The 20,329-nt window shown below is 38.7% G+C and overlaps 1 protein-coding gene across 6 annotated transcripts in view; it reads left to right on the plus strand.

The window, feature by feature from the left end:
- Nucleotides 1-20,329, plus strand: part of WDHD1 (WD repeat and HMG-box DNA binding protein 1) — a 77,750-nt gene that overhangs the window by 15,170 nt on the left and 42,251 nt on the right. The window lies entirely within an intron of this gene.

Consider the following 20,329-nt stretch of genomic DNA (forward strand, 5'->3'; position numbering starts at 1 on the left):
ATTTACTTAAGAAATTGTTTTCCCTCCATATAATGCCTATTAATGTTCATTGGCTTTCCAAGGAATATGTCTGTGAAATATTGTTTTAGTATCCTGGTGTTCTGAGGATTGTTAATTGAATAAATTTTTTTTTTTTTTGAGAGGGCATCTCTCATATTTATTGATCAAATGGTTGTTAACAACAATAAAATTCTGTATAGGGGACTCAATGCACAGTCATTAATCAACCCCAAGCCTATTTCTCAACAGTCTCCAATCTTCTGAAGCATAATGAACAAGTTCTTACATAGTGAATAAGTTCTTACATGGTGAACAGTGCAAGGGCAGTCATATCACAGAAACTTTTTGTTTTGATCACGCATCATGAACTATAAACAATCAAGTCAGATATGATTATTCGTTTTATTTTTATACTTGATTTATATGTGAATCCCACATTTCTCCCTTATTATTATTATTATTATTATTTTAATAAAATGCTGAAGTTGTAGGTAGATGCAAGATAAAGGTAGAAAACATAATTTAGTGCTGTAAGAGGGCAAATGTAGATGATCAGTTGTGTGCCTATAGACTAAGTATTAATCCGAGCTAGACAAGGGCAACAAAACATCCACAGATGCAGAAGATTTCTCTCAAAACGGGGGGTGAGGTTCTAAGCCTCACCTCTGTTGATCCCCAATTTCTCTCCTGATGGGCCCTCTGCGACTGTGCCGGTCTTAGGTTGTTCCTCCCTTGAGCAATCTTACCCTAGTCATCTTCCGGGGCCATACAGGGAAATGTAAAGTTGGTAAGTGAGAGAGAAGCAATATTGTTTGAAAAGGTTAGCTTTTTACTTCTTTGCATATTTATGCCCTGTAGCTTCTATGCCCAGCATTTGTCTTGAGGTATCTTTACCACTTGGAAGAATTATGATACTCGGTAATTTTCAATATGAGGCACGAATTCTACTAAAGGGTTGTAATTAGGAAGGAAGAAGAAAAGCTATAGAAGTAGCAGAAGGAAGAAAACATGGGAAGATTGATTATTTCTTTGACATATTTTCTTGGAGTAACATAAGCATGTATAGGCTTTAAACTACTAATTAAATTGCACACATACAGTAACATAATAGAAATACAGCTACATAACCAAAGCAGACCTACAATTACCAGCCATATCCAGTGAAACCAAGAAAACCAGTTAGGCACCGTAGGCATTTGTGAAAACTTATCAATGATATGATGGATATTGTCTGACTGAATTTGAATAGTTTGAGAAAAATCAGACAAATTAAAACAACACATTCCTGGGAACTGTTCCCATATGTTCTTTTAACAGTAGATAGTCTATAGTCGCACGATTTTGGAGCGCTGCAACTTGCACTTCTCCTAATTCTTGGTTGAGTTCCGACAGTATAGATCCAGTCAAATTTGTTGTTTTACTGTATGCACAGGCCAGCTTAGATATCTCCTTCTTCATTCCAATGGCAAGTCCAGGAACTGGTGGGATGACTGCAGCTACCACTGCAGCAGTGCTAGAATCTTTGTTGAAGTTTTTTGATGTTCATCTTCTGGAATGACTCTTCCAGAGGATGTTGATGTTGGAAGTTCTTCTTCATATCATATCTTAATTTGTTTTCTGTGTAGCCAAATTAGGCTTTGATCCTCTGTATAAACACAAACAAACCCTTTGCCCACACTTTGATATGACCTTTATACCATTGTGAAGAACCTATTGGAGATCACCACACAGGAACTAACTGCTTTTTTTTTTTTTTAAGAGAAAGCAATATTATCAGAAAAATGTACTTCCATAGCTGATCATCTGACACCCTTTAAATGATCAAAATTAAGTATATGTAAAGCATGCATTAATCGTTGATTTGCAGTTAGTTTTATCCTATCAGGGAGTAATACCCCTTTTCTTTTTCCTTTTTTTTTCTTTTTATTATTAATCTACAATTACATGAGGAATATTATGTTTACTAGGCTCTCCCCTGTATCAGGGCCCCCCCCACAAACCCCTTTACAGTCACTGTCCATCAGCATAGCAAAATGTTGTAGAATCACTACTTGTCTTCTCTGTGTTGCACAGCCCTCCTCTTTCTCCCACTCCCCACATTATGCATGCTAATCATAATACCCCCTATCTTCTCCCCCCCCCTTATCCCTCCCTACCCACCCATCCTCCCCAGTCCCTTTCCCGCATTCTTGGGTTCTGTGATTCTGCTGCTGTTTTGTTCCTTCAGTTTTTCCTTTGTTCTTATACTCCACAGATGAGTGAAATCATTTGGTATTTCTCTTTCTCTGCTTGGCTTATTTCACTGAGCATAATACCCTCTAGCTCTATCCATGTTGTTACAAATGGTAGGATTTGTTTTCTTCTTATGGCTGAATAATATTCCATTGTGTATATGTACCACATCTTCTTTATCCATTCATCTACTGATGGACACTTAGGCTGCTTCCAATTCTTGGCTATTGTAAATAGTGCTGCGATAAACATAGGGGTGCATCTGTCTTTTTCAAACTGGAGTTCTGCATTCTTAGGGTAAATTTCTAGGAGTGGAATTCCTGGGTCAAATGGTAAGTCTATTTTGAGCATTTTGAGGAACCTCCATACTGCTTTCCGCAATGGTTGAACTAATTTACATTCCCACCAGCAGTGTAGGAGGGTTCCCCTTTCTCCACAACTTTGCCAACATTTGTTGTTGTTTGTCTTTTGGATGGTAGCCATCCTTACTAGTGTGAGGTGATATCTCATTGTGGTTTTAATTTGCATTTCTCTGATAATTAGTGATGTGGAGCATCTTTTCATGTGTCTGTTGGTCATCTGAATTTCTTTTTTGGAGAACTGTCTATTCAGTTCCTCTGCCCATTTTTTAATTGGATTGTTTGTTTTTTGTTTGTTGAGGTGTGTGAGCTCTTTATATATTTTGGATGCCAAGCCTTTATCGGATCTGTCATTTACAAATATATTCTCCCATACTGTAGGGTACCTTTTTGTTCTATTGATGGTGTCTTTTGCTGTACAGAAGCTTTTCAGCTTAATATAGTCCCAATTGTTCATTTTTGCTTTTCTTTTCCTTGCCCAGGGAGATATGTTCAAGAAGAGGTCACTCATGTTTATGTCTAAGAGATTTTTGCTGATGTTTTTTTGTAAGAGTTTTATGGTTTCATGACTTACATTCAGGTCTTTGATCCATTTCGAATTTACTTTTGTGTATGGGGTTAGACAGTGGTCCACTTTCATTCTCTTACATGTAGCTGTCCAGTTTTGCCAGCACCATCTGTTGAAGAGACTGTCATTTCCCCATTGTATGTCCATGGCTCCTTTATCAAATATTAATTGACCATATATATTTGGATTAATGTCTGGAGTCTCTATTCTGTTCCACTGGTCTGTGGCTCTGTTCTTGTGCCAGTACCAAATTGTCTTGATTACTATGGCTTTGTAGTAGAGCTTGATGTTGGGGAGTGAGATCCCCCCCACTTTATTCTTCTTTCTGAGGATTGCTTTGGCTATTCGGGGTCTTTGGTGTTTCCATATGAATTTTTGAACTATTTGTTCCAGTTTGTTGAGGAATGTTGCTGGTAATTTGATACGGATTGCATCAAATCTGTATATTGCTTTGGGCAGGATGGCCATTTTGATGATATTAATTCTTCCTAGTCACGTGCATGGGGTGAGTTTCCATTTGTTAGTGTCCTCTTTACTTTCTCTTAAGAGTGTCTTGTACTTTTCAGGGTATTGGTCTTTCACCTCTTTGGTTAGGTTTATTCCTAGGTATTTTATTCTTTTTGATGCAATTGTGAATGGAGTTGTTTTCCTGATTTCTCTTTCTATTGGTTCATTGTTAGTGTATGGGAAAGCCACAGATTTCTGTGTGTTAATTTTGTATCCTGCAACTTTGCTGAATTCCACTATCAGTTCTAGTAGTTTTGGGGTGGAGTCTTTAGGGTTTTTTATGTACAATATCATGTCATCTGCAAATAGTGACAGTTTAACTTCTTCTTTACCAATCTGGATTCCTTGTATTTCTTTGTTTTGTCTAATTGCCGTGGCTAGTACCTCCAGTACTATGTTAAATAACAGTGGGGAGAGTGGACATCCCTGTCTTATTCCCGATCTCAGAGGAAAAGCTTTCAGCTTCTCGCTGTTTAGTATGATGTTGGCTGTGGGTTTATCATATATGGCCTTTATTATGTTGAGGTACTTGGCCTCTATACCCATTTTGCTGAGAGTTTTTATCATGAATGGATGTTGAATTTTGTCAAATGCTTTTTCAGCATCTATGGAGATGATCATGTGGTTTTTGTCCTTCTTTTTGTTGATGTGGTGGATGATGTCGATGGATTTTCGAATGTTGTACCAACCTTGCATCCCTGGGATGAATCCCACTTGGTCATGGTGTATGATCCTTTTGATATATTTTTGAATTCGGTTTGCTAATATTTTGTTGAGTATTTTTGCATCTACATTCATCAGGGATATTGGTCTGTAATTTTCTTTTTTGGTGGGGTCTTTGCCTGGTTTTGGTATTAGGGTGATGTTGGCTTCATAGAATGAATTTGGGAGTATTACCTCCTCTTCTATTTTTTGGAAAACTTTAAGGAGAATGGGTATTATGTCTTCTCTGTATGTCTGATAAAATTCCGAGATAACTCCGTCTGGCCCGGGGGTTTTGTTCTTGGGTAGTTTTTGATTACCGTTTCAATTTCTTTGCTCGTAATTGGTTTGTTTAACTTTTGTGTTTCTTCCTTGGTCAGTCTTGGAAGGTTGTATTTTTCTAGGAAGTTGTCTGTTTCTTCTAGGTTTTCCAGCTTGTTAGCATATAGGTTTTCATAGTAGTCTTTAATAATTCTTTGTATTTCTGTGGAGTCTGTCGTGATTTTTCCATTCTCATTTCTGATTCTGTTGATGTGTGTTGATTCTCTTTTTTTCTTAATAAGTTTGGCTAGAGGCTTATCTATTTTGTTTATTTTCTCAAAGAACCAGCTCTTGGTTTCATTGATTTTTTTTTTTGAATAAATATTTGGTATATGAAAGTTAGTTAATAACTAACTTAGTTTAGCCTATAACTTTTATTGCTCTGAATTAGCCTTTCACTCCTACGACTACTCATATACCTTTTGTGCTCAACCATTGAGCCTACTGAATTGCTTTAAATAGGCTATCTTGTTTATACCTCCTTGCTTTTATTCACTATTCCCCCTGCCTGGCTAATATACCCAGTCATAGTTTATGTCTTGGTTTAGACTTCAGGTTGAAGATTACAGACTTAATACACCCATTATCTATGCTCAGATACTCAGTACTTGAAACCACCATTAAAACTACACTAAAGAAATTTTTTTAAATGCATAATCTCATGAGGTTAAAGAAAACAGTTGAAGTGATTGATACTTAGAAAATTTCAGAGGCTGGAAAACAGAAGGATGATTGGAAACTAAGTTTAGCTTCTCAAGAAGTTGAACTGTAAGAATGTAGTTGAGGGAAAGCTCACGTTCATTTCAGCTTACCTGACTGACTCCCGAAAGATTCAGAATTTGGTAGCAGTAGGTACTTCTAAAAATGGTGCTGGAAACAGGATGATTGGTTTAATAAACAGGTAGATGTTTCTAGTCTCAACATCAGTGTGCACAGCTAGGTAACTGCCACTCATTACCCCATTTATTGTCTGGCATAATGCTGGAGATTTATTTTCTAGATTTAAAAATGTAAAACACAGAATGTCTTTTGTCCAGAAACACTGGGTACAGTTGAATGGCATTGAATGGAAATACTGTATTAAAAAGGATTAAATGAAAGTGTGTAAATTTCGGTGTTGAAATTCGCAGCTCCCTTTTCGTACTTGGCTTCCAGAACATTGTCAGCCAGTGTTAGGCTTCACAGGCAGGAGATTGGAAGAATCATCTTGGAGAAATCTCTCCAAGAAGAAAGACCTAAAGAGAGGAAAGATTCTTAACTCCAGGAAAAATAAAAAGTTCTAAAATAAATGAAAAGTGATAATATACTACATCTGTAAAATGGGGATAGCTATCATTATTACCTAAGATCATTGTGAGGATTAAATGAATTATGCATAAAGAGAACAGTCTCTAGCACAACACTTTATACATGTTGCTATTATTATCATTATTATTATTTTTGCTGTTATTTTTAGGCAGCTATGAATAGCATTTGCATAGTCATAATAATCTAAATATTGTATATTGATCTAACCAAAATGATAGTATCTCTTGGGAGGATTAGAGCAAGAGGATCCCCCTGCATGCATACAAGGGGATGGGGTGGTTGAAATGGTACAAAATCCTCATCTCTCCTAATATAAGGAAGTTTATAAGATCTATTAAATAGATAATGATTACAACTGGAAAATCAAAACAACACTAGAATGTTACAAGTATGGAGGAAGGTACCAAAAGAAAAAAAACAAAGAGACGTAAGTTGAAGACTGTGGAGAGGACTATTTTCATTTAAAAAAAAATTAAGGTATCATTGATATACATTCTTATGAAGGTTTCACAAGAAAAACAATGGGGATACTACATTCACCCTTATTATCAAGTCCCCTGCCATATCCCATTGCAGTCACTGTCCATCAGTGTACTAAGATGCCACAGAGTCCCTATTTGTCTTCTCTGAGCTACACTGTCTTTCTCGTGATCCCCCACACACCATGTGCAACAATCATGATACCCCACAATCCCCTTCTCCCTTCCTCCCCACGGCCCTCCCCCACCCCTCCCCTTTGGTAACCACTAGTCCCTTCTTGGAGTCTGTGAGTCTGCTGCCAATTTGTTCCTTCAGTTTTGATTCGTTGTTATACTCCACAAATGAGGGATATCATTTGATATTTGTCTTTCTCTGCCTGACTTACTTCACTGAGCATGATACCCTCTAGCTCCATCCATGTTGTTACAAATGGTAGGATTTGTTTTCTTATGGCTGAATAATATTCCATTGTGTATATGTACCACATCTTCTTTATCCATTCATCTACTGATGGACACTTAGGTTGCTTCCATTTCTTGGCTATTGTAAATAGTGCTACCATAAACATAGTGGAGCATACGTCTTTTTGAAACTGGACTCCTGCATTCTTAGGGTAAATTCCTAGAAGTGGAATTCCTGGGTCAAATGTTATTTCTATTTTGAGTTTTATGAGGAACCTCCATACTGCTTTCCACAATGGTTGAACTAGTTAACATTCCTACTGGCTGTGTAGGATGGTTCCCCTTTCTCTACATCCTCTCCAGCATTTGTTGTTCCTAGTCTTTTCGATGTTGGCCATCCTAACTGGTGTGAGGTGGTATGTCATTGTGGTTTTAATTTGCATTTTCCTGATAATTAGTGATATGGAGCATCTTTTCATGTGTCTGTTGGCCATCTGAATTTCTTCTTTGGAGATTGTCTGTTCATACACTCTGCCCATTTTTTAATCATGTTATTTCCTTTTTGGGTGTTGAGGCATGTGAGTTCTTTATATATTTTGCATGTTAACCCCTTGTCGGATATGTCATTTACAAATATATTCTCCCATACTGTGGGATGACTTTTTGTTCTGATGATGATGTCCTTTGCTGTACAGAAACTTTTTAGCTTGATGTAGGCCCATTTTCATTTTTGCTTTTGTTTTCCTTGCCCAAGGAGATGCATTCAGGAAAAAGTTGCTCATACTTATATTCAAGAGATTTTTGCCTATGTTTTCTTCTAAGAGTTTTGTGGTATCATGTCTTACATTCAGGTCTTTGATCCATTTTGAGTTTACTTTTATGTATGGGGTTGGACATCATCCAGTTTCATTTTCTTGCACGTAGCTGTTCAGTTATGCCAACACCAGTTGTTGAAGAGGCTGTGATTTCCCTATTGTCTGTCCTTGGCTCCTTTATTGTATATTAATTGACCATATATGCTTGGGTTTATATCTGGGCTCTCTATTCTGTTCCTTTGGTCTATGGGTCTGTTCTTATGCCAGTACCAAATTGTCAATTACTGTGACTTTGTAGTAGAGCTTGAAATCTGGGAGCATAATTCCCCCAGCTTTATTCTTCCTTATCAGGATTGCTTTTGCTCTTTGGGGTCTTTTGTGGATACATATGGACTTTTTTTTTAACTTATTTTTATTAAGGTATGATTGATATACACGCTTATGAAGGTTTCACATGAAAAACAATGTGGTTACTACATTTACCCATATTATCAAGTCCCTACCCATACCCCAATGCAGTCACTGTCCATCAGTGTAGTAAGATGCCAGAGGTCCACTATGTGCCTTCTCTGTGCTACACTTTTCTCTGCATGATCCCCACACCATGTGTACTAAACATAATACTTCTCCATCCCCTTCTCCCTCCCTCCCCACCCACTGTCCCACACCCCTCCTCTTTGATAACCAATAGTTCATTCTTGGAGTCTCTGAGACTGCTGCTGTTTTGTTCCTTCATTGTTATACTCAAATGAGGGAAATCATTTGGCATTTGTCTTTCTCTGCCTCTCTTATTTCACTGAGCATAATGTCCTACAGCTCCATCCATGTGGTTGCAAATGGTAGAATCTGTTTCTTTCTTACTGCTAAATAGTATTCCATTGTGTATATGTACTACATCTTCTTTATCCATTCATCTACTGATGGACACTTAGGTTATTGTAAAAAGTGCTGTGATAAACATAGGGGTGCATATGTCTTTTTGAATCTGAGAAGTTGTATGCTTTGGGTAAATTCCAAGGAGTGGGATTCCAGGCTCAAATGGTATTACTATTTTTAGTTTTTTGAGGAACCTCCATGTTGCTTTCCACAATGTCATGGTTGATCTAGCTTATGTTCCCACCTGCAGTGTAGGAGGGTTCCCCTTTCTCCACATCCTCGCCAGCATTTGTTGTTCTTAGTCTTTTTGATGCTGGCCATCCTTACTGATGTGAGGTGATATCTCATTGTGGTTTTAATTTGCATTTCCCTGATGACAAGCGATGTGGAGCATCTTTTCATGTGTCTGTTGGCCATCTGAATTTCTTCTTCGGAGAACTGTCTCCTCATACCCTCTGCCCATTTGTTAAATCGGGTTATGTGTTTTTTGGGTGTTGAAGCATGCAAGTTCTTTATATATTTCGGACGTTAACCCCTTGTCAGATGTGTCATTTACAGATATATTCTCCTATACTGTAGGATGCCTTTTTGTTTTGTTGATGATGTCCTTTGCGGTACAAAAACTTTTTAGTTTGATGTAGTCCCATGAGTTCATTTTTGCTTTTGTTTCCCTTTCTCAAGGAGATGGGTTCAGGAAGAAGTTGCTCATGCTTACATTCAGGAGATGTTTTTCTATGTTGTCTTCCAAGAGTTTTATGTTTTCATGACTTACATTCAGGTCTTTAATCCATTTCGAGTTTACTTTTCTGTATGGGGTTAAACAATGATCCAGTTTCATTCTCTTGCATGTAGCTGTCCAGTTTTGCCAACAGCAGCTTTTGAAGAGGCTGTCATTTCCCCATTGTATGTCTCCTTTATCATATATTAATTGATCATATATAGTTGGGTTTATATCAGGGCTCTCTAGTCTGTTCCATGGGTCTGTTCTAGTGCTGCTACCAAATTGTCTTGATTACTGTGGCTTTGTAGTAGAGCTTGAAGTTGGGGAGTGCAATTCCCCCTGCTTTATTCTTCCTTCTTAGGATTGCTTTGGCTATTTGAGATCTTTTGTGGTTCCATATGAATTTTAGGACGATTTTCTCTAGTTCATTGAAGAATGCTTTGGTATTTTGATAGGAATTGCATTAATCTATAGATTGCTTTAGGCAGGATGGCCATTTTGACAATATTAATTCTTCCCATCCATGAGCACGGAATGTGTTTCAAGTTATTGGTGTCTTCTTTAATTTCTCTCATGAGTGTCTTGTAGTTTTCAGACTATAAATCTTTCACTTCCTTGGTTACTTTTATTCCTAGGCGTTTTATTCTTTTGGATGCAGTTTTGAATGGAATTGTTTTCCTGATTTCTCTCTCTGCTAGTTCTTTGTTAGTGTATAGGATTGCCACTTATTTTTGTATATTAATTTTATATGCTGCAACTTTGCTAAATTCAGATATTAGATCTAGTACTTTTGGAGTGGATTCTTTAGGGTTTGTTTTTTTTTCGTACCATTAATCTACAATTACATGAGGAACATTATGTTTTCTAGATAACCCCCATCACCAAGTCCCTCCCACATACCCCATTACAGTCTCTGTCCCTCAGTGTAGTAAGATACTGTAGGTCCACTACTCGTCTTCTCTGTGTTGTATAGCCCTCCCCGTGTCCCCCCCTTATTATACATGCTAATCATAATGCCCCCTTTTCCCCCCCTACCCACTTATCCCTCCTTTCTCACCCATCCTCCCTGGTCCCTTTCTCTTTGGTAACTGTTAGTCTATTCTTGGCTTCTGTGAGTCTGCTGCTGTTTTGCTCCTTCAGTTTTTCCTTTGTTCTTATACTCCACAGGTGAGTGAAATCATTTGGTACTTGTCGTTCTCTGCCTGGCTTATTTCACTGAGCATAATACCCTCTAGCTCTATCCATGTTGTTGCAAATGGTAGGATTTGTTTTCCTCTTATGGCTGAATAATATTCCACTGTTTATATGTACCACATCTTCTTTTATTTTATTATTATTTTTTTGAGAATTATTTTTTTATTGAAGGGTAGTTGACACACAGTATTACATTGCATTAGTTTCAGGTGTACAACATAGTGATTCAACATTTATATACATGACAATTCTAGGTACCAGCTAACACCATACCAAGCTGTTACAATATCTTGACTATATTCATTACATCCCGGTTACTTACTATTTTACCATTGGAAATGTATACTATTTTTTTTTTTTTTTTTTGTGAGGGCATCTCTCATATTTATTGATCAAATGGTTGTTAACAACAATAAAATTCTGTATAGGGGAGTCAATGCTCAATGCACAATCATTAATCCACCCCAAGCCTAATTTTCGTCAGTCTCCAATCTTCTGAGGCAAAACAAACAAGTTCTTACATGGAGAACAAATTCTTACATAGTGAATAAGTTCTTACATGGTGAACAGTACAAGGGCAGCCATGACAGAAACCTTTGGTTTTGCTCATGCATTATGAACTATAAACAGTCAGTTCAAATATGAATACTCATTTGGTTTTTATACTTGATTTATATGTGGATACCACATTTCTCTCTTTATTATTATTATTTTTAATAAAATGCTGAAGTGGTAGGTAGATACAAGATAAAGGTAGAAAACATAGTTTAGTGTTGTAAAAGAGCAAATGTAGATGATCAGGTGTGTGCCTGTAGCCTATGTGTTAATCCAAGCTGGACAAGGGCGATAAAACATCCATGTATGCAGAAGATTTCTCTCAGAACGGGGGGTTGAGGTTCTAAGCCTCACCTCTGTTGATCCCCAATTTCTCACCTGATGACCCCCCTGCAACTGTGCCTGTCTTAGGTTGTTCCTCCCTTGAGGAATCTTACCCGTCTCTGGCTAACCAGTCATCTTCTGGGGCCATACAGGGAAATGTAAAGTTGGTAAGTGAGAGAGAAGCCTTATTGTTTGAAATGGTTAGCTTTTTATTTCTTTGCATATTTATGCCCTGTAGCTTCTATGCCCAGCATTTGTCTTGAGGTATCTTTACCACTTGGAAGAATTATGATACTCGGTAAATTTGATATGAGCCATGAATTCTATTTAAGTGTTGTAATTAGGAAGGAAGAAGAAAAGCTATAGAAGTAGCAGGCGGCAGAAAACATGGGAAGATTGATTATTTCTTTGACATATCTTCTTGTAGAGTAACTTCAGCATGTATAGGTTTTAAGCTACTACTTAAATTGCGCACACACATTAACATAATAGGAGTATAGTTACATAACCAAAGCATACCTGTAATTACCAGCCATCTTCAGTGAAACCAAGAAAACCAGTTAGGCACCTTAGGCATTTGTGAAAACTTCTCTATGATATGGTGGATATTGTCCAACTGAACTTGAACAGACTGATAGAAATCAGACAAATTAAAACAACCCACTCCTGGGGAATGTTCACATCCCTTATGTTCTTTTAACAGTAAATAGTCTGTAGTTGTAAGATTTTGGAGTGCTACAATTTGCACTTCTCCTAATTCTTGATTGAGTTCCAACAGTATAGATCCAGTCAAATTTGTTGTTTTACTGTATGCACAGGCCAGCTTAGATATCTCCTTCCTCATTCCCATGGCAAGTCCAGGAACTGGTGCGATGAGTGCATCTACAGCTGTAGCAGTGTGTGGATCTTTGTTGGGGTTTTTTGATGATCATCTTCTGGCATGAGTCTTCCAGAGAGTGCTGATGTTGGAAGTTCTTTTTCATATCGTATCTTAGTTCATTTTCGGGGTAGCCCAATTAGGCTTTGATCCTCTGTTTAAACACAAACAGACCCTTTGCCTACACTTTGATATGCCCTTTATACCCTTGTGTAGAACTCATTGGAGGTCACCACACAGGAACTGCGCTTTTTTTTTTTTTTTTTTGCTTTGTTTTTGGTATCACTAATCTACACTTACATGACGAATATTATATTTACTAGGCTCTCCCCTATACCAGGTCCCCCCATAAACCCCTTTACAGTCATTCTCCATCAGCATAGCAAAATGTTGTAGAATGACTACTTGCCTTCTCTGTGTTGTACAGCCCTCCCTTTTCTCCTACCCCCCCCCCATGCATGCTAATATTAATACCCCCCTACTTCTCCCCCTCCATCCCTCCCTACCCACCCATCCTACACAGTCCCTTTCCCTTTGGTACCTGATAGTCCATTCTTGAGTTCTGTGATTCTGCTGCTGTTTTGTTCCTTCAGTTTTTCCTTTTTTCTTATATTCCACAGGTAAGTGAAATCATTTGGTATTTCTCTTTCTCCGCTTGGCTTGTTTCACTGAGCATAATACCCTCTAGTTCCATCCATGTTGCTGCAAATGGTTGGATTTGCCCTTTTCTTATGGCTGAGTAGTATTCCATTGTGTATATGTACCACATCTTCTTTATCCATTCATCTATCGATGGACATTTAGGTTGCTTCCAATTCTTGGCTATTGTAAATAGTGCTGCGATAAACATAGGGGTGCACTGATCTTTCTCATACTTGTTTGCTGCATTCTTAGGGTAAATTCCTAGGAGTGCAATTCCTGGGTCAAATGGTAAGTCTGTTTTCAGCATTTTGATTGTCTCCATACTGCTTTCCACAATGTTTGAACTAACTTACATTCCTACCAGCAGTGTAGGAGGGTTCCCCTTTCTCTACAGCCTCGCCAACATTTGTTGTTGTTTGTCTTTTGAATGGCAGCCATCCTTACTGATGTGAGGTGATACCTCATTGTAGTTTTAATTTGCATTTCTCTGATGAGTAGCTATGTAGAGCATCTTTTCATGTGTCTGTTGGCCATCTGTATTTCTTTTTTGGAGAACTGTCTGTTCAGTTCCTCTGCCCATTTTTTAATTGGGTTATTTGTTTTTTGTTTATTGAGGCGTGTGAGCTCTTTATATATTCTGGATGTCAAGCCTTTATCGGATGTGTCATTTTCAAATATATTCTCCCATACCGTAGGGATCCTTTTTGTTCTATTGATGGTGTCTTTTGCTGTACAGAAGCTTTTCAGCTTAATATAGTCCCACTTACTCATTTTTGCTGTTGTTTTCCTTGCCTGGGGAGATATGTTCAAGAAGAGATCACTCATGTTTATGTCTAAGAGGTTTTTGCCTATGTTTTCTTCCAAGAGTTTAATGGTTTCATGGCTTACATTCAGGTCTTTGATCCATTTTGAGTTTACTTTTGTATATGGGGTTAGACAATGGTCCAGTTTCATTCTCCTACATGTAGCTGTCCAGTATTGCCAGCACCATCTGTTGAAGAGACTGTCATTTCCCCATTGTATGTCCATGGCTCCTTTATCAAATACTAATTGACCATATATGTCTGGGTTAATGTCTGGATTCTCTAGTCTGTTCCATTGGTCTGTGGCTCTGCTCTTGTGCCAGTACCAAATTGTCTTGATTACTATGGCTTTATAGTAGAACTTGAAGTTGGGGAGTGAGATCCCCCCTACTTTATTCTTCTTTCTCAGGATTGCTTTGGCTATTCGGGGTCTTTGGTGTTTCCATATGAACTTTTGAATTATTTGTTCCAGTTCATTGAAGAATGTTGCTGGTAGTTTCATAGGGATTGCATGAAATCTGTATATTGCTTTGGGCAGGATGGCCATTTTGACGATACTAATTCTTCCTAGCCACGAGCATGGGATGAGTTTCCATCTGTTAGTGTCCCCTGTAATTTCTCTTAAGAGTGACTTGTAGTTTTCAGAGTATAAGTCTTTCACTTCCTTGGTTAGGTTTATTCCTAGGTATTTTATTTTTTTTGATGCAATTGTGAATGGAGTTGTTTTCCTGATTTCTCTTTCTGTTGGTTCATTGTTAGTATATAGGAAAGCCACAGATTTCTGTGTGTTGATTTTGTATCCTGCAACTTTGCTGTATTCCGATATCAGTTCTAGTAGTTTTGGGGTGGAGTCTTTAGGGTTTTTTATGTACAGTATCATGTCATCTGCAAATAGTGACAGTTTAACTTCTTCTTTACCAATCTGGATTCCTTGTATTTCTTTGTTTTGTCTGATTGCCGTGGCTAGGACCTCCAGTACTATGTTAAATAACAGTGGAGAGAGTGGGCATCCCTGTCTAGTTCCCGATCTCAGAGGAAATGCTTTCAGCTTCTCGCTGTTCAATATAATGTTGGCTGTGGGTTTATCCTAGATGGCCTTTATTATGTTGAGGTACTTGCCCTCTATTCCCATTTTGCTGAGAGTTTTTATCATGAATGGATGTTGAACTTTGTCAAATGCTTTTTCAGCATCTATGGAGATGATCATGTGGTTTTTGTCTTTCTTTTTGTTGATGTGGTGGATGATGTTGATGGATTTTCGAATGTTGTACCATCCTTGCATCCCTGGGATGAATCCCACTTGGTCATGGTGTATGATCCTTTTGATGTATTTTTGAATTCGGTTTGCTAATATTTTGTTGAGTATTTTTGCATCTACATTCATCAGGGATATTGGTCTGTAGTTTTCTTTTTTGGTGGGGTCTTTGCCTGGTTTTGGTATTAGGGTGATGTTAGCTTCATAGAATGAGTTTGGGAGTATCCCCTCCTCCTCTATTTTTTGGAAAACTTTAAGGAGAATGGGTATTATGTCTTCCCTGTATGTCTGATAAAATTCCAAGGTAAATCCATCTGGCCCGGGGGTTTTGTTCTTTGGTAGTTTTTTGATTACCGCTTCAATTTCGTTGCTGGTAATTGGTCTGTTTAGATTTTCTGTTTCTTTCTGGGTCAATCTTGGAAGGTTGTATTTTTCTAGGGAGTTGTTCATTTCTCCTAGGTTTCCCAGCTTGTTAGCATATAGGTTTTCATAGTATTCTCTAATAATTCTTTGTATTTCTGTGGGGTCCGTCGTGATTTTTTCTTTCTCGTTTGTGATACTGTTGATTTGTGTTGACTCTCTTTTCTTCTTAATAAGTCTGGCTAGAGGCTTATCTATTTTGTTTATTTTCTCGAAGAACCAGCTCTTGGTTTCATTGATTTTTGCTATTGTTTTATTCTTCTCAATTTTATTTATTTCTTCTCTGATCTTTATTATGTCCCTCCTTCTGCTGACCTTAGGCCTCATATGTTTTTCTTTTTCCAATTTCGATAATTGTGACATTAGACCATTCATTTGGGATTGTTCTTCCTTTTTTACATATGCTTGGATTGCTATATACTTTCCTCTTAAGACTGCTTTTGCTGTGTCCCACAGAAGTTGGGGCTTAGTGTTGTTGTTGTCATTTGTTTCCATATATTGCTGGATCTCCATTTTGATTTGGTCATTGATCCATTGATTATTTAGGAGCGTGTTGTTAAGCCTCCATGTGTTTGTGAGCCTCTTTGCTTTCTTTGTACAGTTTATTTCTAGTTTTATGCCTTTGTGGTCTGAAAAGTTGGTTGGTAGGATTTTAATCTTTTGGAATTTTCTGAGGCTCTTTTTGTGGCCTAGTATGTGGTCTATTCTGGAGAATGTTCCATGTGCACTTGAGAAGAAAGTGTATCCTGTTGCTTTTGGATGTAGAGTTCTATAGATGTGTATTAGGTCCATCTGCTCTACTGTGTTGTTCAGTGCTTCCATGTCCTTACTTATTTTCTGCCCAGTGGATCTATCCTTTGGGGTGAGTGGTGTGTTGAAGTCTCCTAGAATGAATGCATTGCAGTCTATTTCCCCCTTTAGTTCTGTTAGTATTTGTTTCACATATGCTGGTGCTCCTGTGTTGGGTGCATATGTATTTAGAATGGTTATATCCTCTCGTTGGACTGAGCCCTTTATCATTATGTAGTGTCCTTCTTTATCTCTTGTTACTTTCTTTGTTTTGAAGTCTATTTTGTCTGATATTAGTACTGCAATCCCTGCTTTCTTCTCGCTGTTGTTTTCTTGAAATATGTTTTTCCATCCCTTGACTTTTAGTCTGTACATGTCTTTAGGTTTGAGGTGAATTTCTTGAAAGCAGCATATAGATGGGTCTTGCTTTTTTATCCATTCTATTACTCTGTGTCTTTTGATTGGTGCATTCAGCCCATTAACATTTAGGTTGACTATTGAAAGATATGTACTTAGTGTCATTGCAGGCTTTAAATTTGTGGTTACCAAAGGTTCAAGGTTAGCCTCTTTAGTATCTTACTGCCTAACTTAGCTCGCTTATTGAGCTGTTATATACCCTGTCTGGAGATTCTTTTCTTCTCTCCCTTCTTATTCCTCCTCCTCGATTCTTCATATGTTGGTTGTTTTGTGCTGTGCTCTTTCTAGGAGTGCTCCCATCTAGAGCAGTCCCTGTAAGATGTTCTATAGAGGTGGTTTGTGGGAAGCAAATTCCCTCAGCTTTTGTTTGTCTGGGAATTGTTTAATCCCACCGTCATATTTGAATGATAGTCGTGCTGGATACAGTATCCTTGGTTCAAGTCCCTTCTGTTTCATTGTATTAAATATATCATGCCATTCTCTTCTGGCCTGTAGGGTTTCTGTCGAGAAGTCTGATGTTAGACTGATGGGTTTTCCTTGATAGGTGACCTTTTTCTCTCTAGCTGCCTTTAAAACTCTTTCCTTGTCCTTGATCTTTGCCATTTTAATTATTATGTGTCTTGGTGTTGTCCTCCTTGGATCCTTTCTGTTGGGGGTTCTGTGTATTTCCGTGGTCTGTTCGATTATTTCCTCCCCCAGTGTGGGGAAGTTTTCAGCAATTATTTCTTCTAAGATACTTTCCATCTCTTTGCCTCTCTCTTCTTCTTCTGGAACCCCTATAATACGGTTATTGTTCCTTTTGGATCGGTCACACAGTTCTCTTAATATTGTTTCATTCCTGGAGATCCTTTTGTCTCTCTGTATGTCAGCTTCTATGAGTTCCTGTTCTCTGGTTTCAATTCCATCAATGGCCTCTTGCATCCTATCCATTCTGCTTATAAACCCTTCCAGAGTTTGTTTCATTTCTGCGATCTCCTTTCTGGCATCTGTGATCTCCCTCCGGACTTCATCCCATTTCTCTTGCATATTTCTCTGCATCTCTGTCAGCATGTTTATGATTCTTATTTTGAATTCTTTGTCAGGAAGACTGGTTAGGTCTGTCTCCTTCTCTGGTGTTGTCTCTGTGATCTTTGTCTGCCTGTAGCTTTGCCTTTTCATGGTGATTGGAATAGTTTGCAGAGCTGGGACGAGTGACGGCTGGAAGAACTTCCCTTCTTGTTGGTTTGTGGCCCTCCTCTCCTGGGAGAACAGCGACCTCTACTGGCTTGTGCTGGGCAGCTGCACACAGACAGGGTTTCTGCTTCCTGCCCGGCTGCTATGGAGTTTATCTCCGCTGTTGCTGTGGGCGTGGGCTGGTTCGGGCCTCTGCTCCAAAGTGGTGGAGTCGCGTTGGAGGGGGAGCGGCCGGGAGGCTATTTATCTCCGTAAGGGGCCTCCCTGCTCACTGCAGCCCAGGGGTTAGGGTGCCCAGAGATTCCCGGATTCCCTATCTCTGGATTAAGTGTCCCGCTCTGCCCCTTTAAGACTTCCAAAAAGCACCCGCCAAAACTTAACAACGACCACAAAAAAAAAAAAAAAAAAAAATTTTAAGTGAAAAAAAAAAGTTTTTAATTAAAAAAAAAAAAATGGTCGCTCGCTTTTCTGGTGTCCTCAAGTGCCAGGCCACCGGTGCCTGCTCACTCTTCTTGCTGCCCTGTTTCCCTAGTATTTGGGGCCCTATCCCTTTAAGACTTCCAAAAAGCGCTTGGCAAAACAAAACAAAACAAACAAACAAAAAAAATTTGGTCGCTCGCTTTTCTTATGTCCTCCGGCCTCCGGTGCCTGCTTACTGTTCTTGCTGCCCTGTTTTCCTAGTATCCAGGGCCCTGCACTCTGGCCTGGATGGGTGGGGCTGGGCGTTCGGCAGTCCTGGGCTCCGTCTCCCTCCCGCTCTGCCTATTCTTCTCCCGCCGGGAGTTGAGGGGATGGGCGTTCGGCTCCCGCCGGGCCGGGGCTTGTATCTTACCCGCTTTGCGAGGTGCTGGGTTCTCTCAGGTGTGGATGTGGTCTGGATATTGTCCTGTGTCCTCTGGTCTTTATTCTAGGAAGGGTTGTCTTTGTTATATTTTCATAGATATATGTGGTTTTGGGAGGTGATTTCTGCTGCTCTACTCACGCTGCCATCTTTCGCCCGATCCCTGTACCATATCTTCTTTATCCATTCATCTACTGATGGACACTTAGGTTGCTTCCATTTCTTGGCTATTGTAAATAGTGCTGCGATAAACATAGTGGTGCATCTGTCTTTATCAAACTGGGCTGCTGTATTCTTAGGGTAAATTCCTAGAAGTGGAATTCCTGGGTCAAATGGTATTTCTATTTTGAGCTTTTTGAGGAACCTCCATACTGCTTTCCACAGTGGTTGAACTAATTTACATTCCCACCAACAGTGTAGGAGAGTTCCCCTTTCTCCACAACCTCGCCAACATGTGCTGTTGTTTGTCTTTTGGATGGTGGCGATCCTTACTGGTGTGAGGTGATACCTCATTGTGGTTTTAATTTGCATTTCTCTGATGAGTAGCTATGTAGAGCATCTTTTCATGTGTCTGTTGGCCATCTGAATTTCTTCTTTGGAGAACTGTGTGTTCAGCTCCTATGACCTTTTTTTTTTAATCGAATTATTTGCTTTTTGTTTGTTGAGGTGCATGAGCTCTTTGTATGTTTTGGATGTCAATCCTTTGACGGATCTGTAATTTATCAATATATTCTCCCATACTATAGGATGCCTTTTTGTTCTTTTGATGGTGTCCTTTGCTGTACCGAAGCTTTTCAACTTGATACAGTCCCACTTGTTCATTTTTGCTTTTGTTTCTCTTGCCCAGGGAGAGCTGTTCATGAAGAAGTTGCCCATGTTTATGACCTAGAGATTTTTGCCTATGCTTTTTTGTAAGAGTTTTATGGTTTCATGACGTATGTTCAGGTCTTTGATCCATTTCGAATTTACTTTTGTGTATGGGGTTAGACAATGATCCAGTTTCATTCTCTTACAAGTAGCTCTCCAGTTTTGCCAACACCAGCTATTGAAGAGGCTGTCATTTCCCCATTGCATGTCCATGGCTCCTTTATCATATATTAATTGACCATATATGTTTGGGTTAATATCAGGGGTCTCTATCCTGTTCCGCTGGTCTGTGGGTCTGTTCTTGTGCCAGTACCAAATTATCTTGATTACTGTGGCTTTGTAGCAGAGTTTGAAGTTCGGATGCGAGTTCCCCCCAGCTTTATTCTTCCTTCTCAGGATTGCTTTTGCTCTTTGGGGTCTTTTGTGGTTCCATATGAATTTTGAAACTATTTGTTCTAGTTCGTTGAAGTATATTTTTGGTATTTTGATAGGGATTGCATTGAATCTGTAGATTGCTTTAGGCAGGATAGCCATTTTGACAATATTAATTCTTCCTAGCCAAGTGCATGAGATGATTTTCAATTTGTTAGTGTCCTTTTTAATTTCTCTTAATAGTGTCTTGTAATTTTCAGGGTATAGGTCTTTCACTTGCTTGGTTAGGTTTATTCCTAGGTATTTTATTCTTTTTGATGCAATTGTGAATGGAATTGTTTTCCTGATTTCTCTTTCTGCTAGTTCATCGCTAGTGTATAGGAATACAACAGATTTCTGTGTATTAATTTTGTATCCAGCAACTTTGCTCAATTCAGATATTTGTTCTAGGAATTTTGGAGTGGAGTCTTTAGGGTTTTCTATGTACAATATCGTGTCATCTGCAAATAG

Source organism: Manis pentadactyla, chromosome 11 (genome assembly GCF_030020395.1).
Source record: "Manis pentadactyla isolate mManPen7 chromosome 11, mManPen7.hap1, whole genome shotgun sequence".
In the NCBI taxonomy this organism is placed as follows: Eukaryota; Metazoa; Chordata; class Mammalia; order Pholidota; family Manidae; genus Manis; species Manis pentadactyla.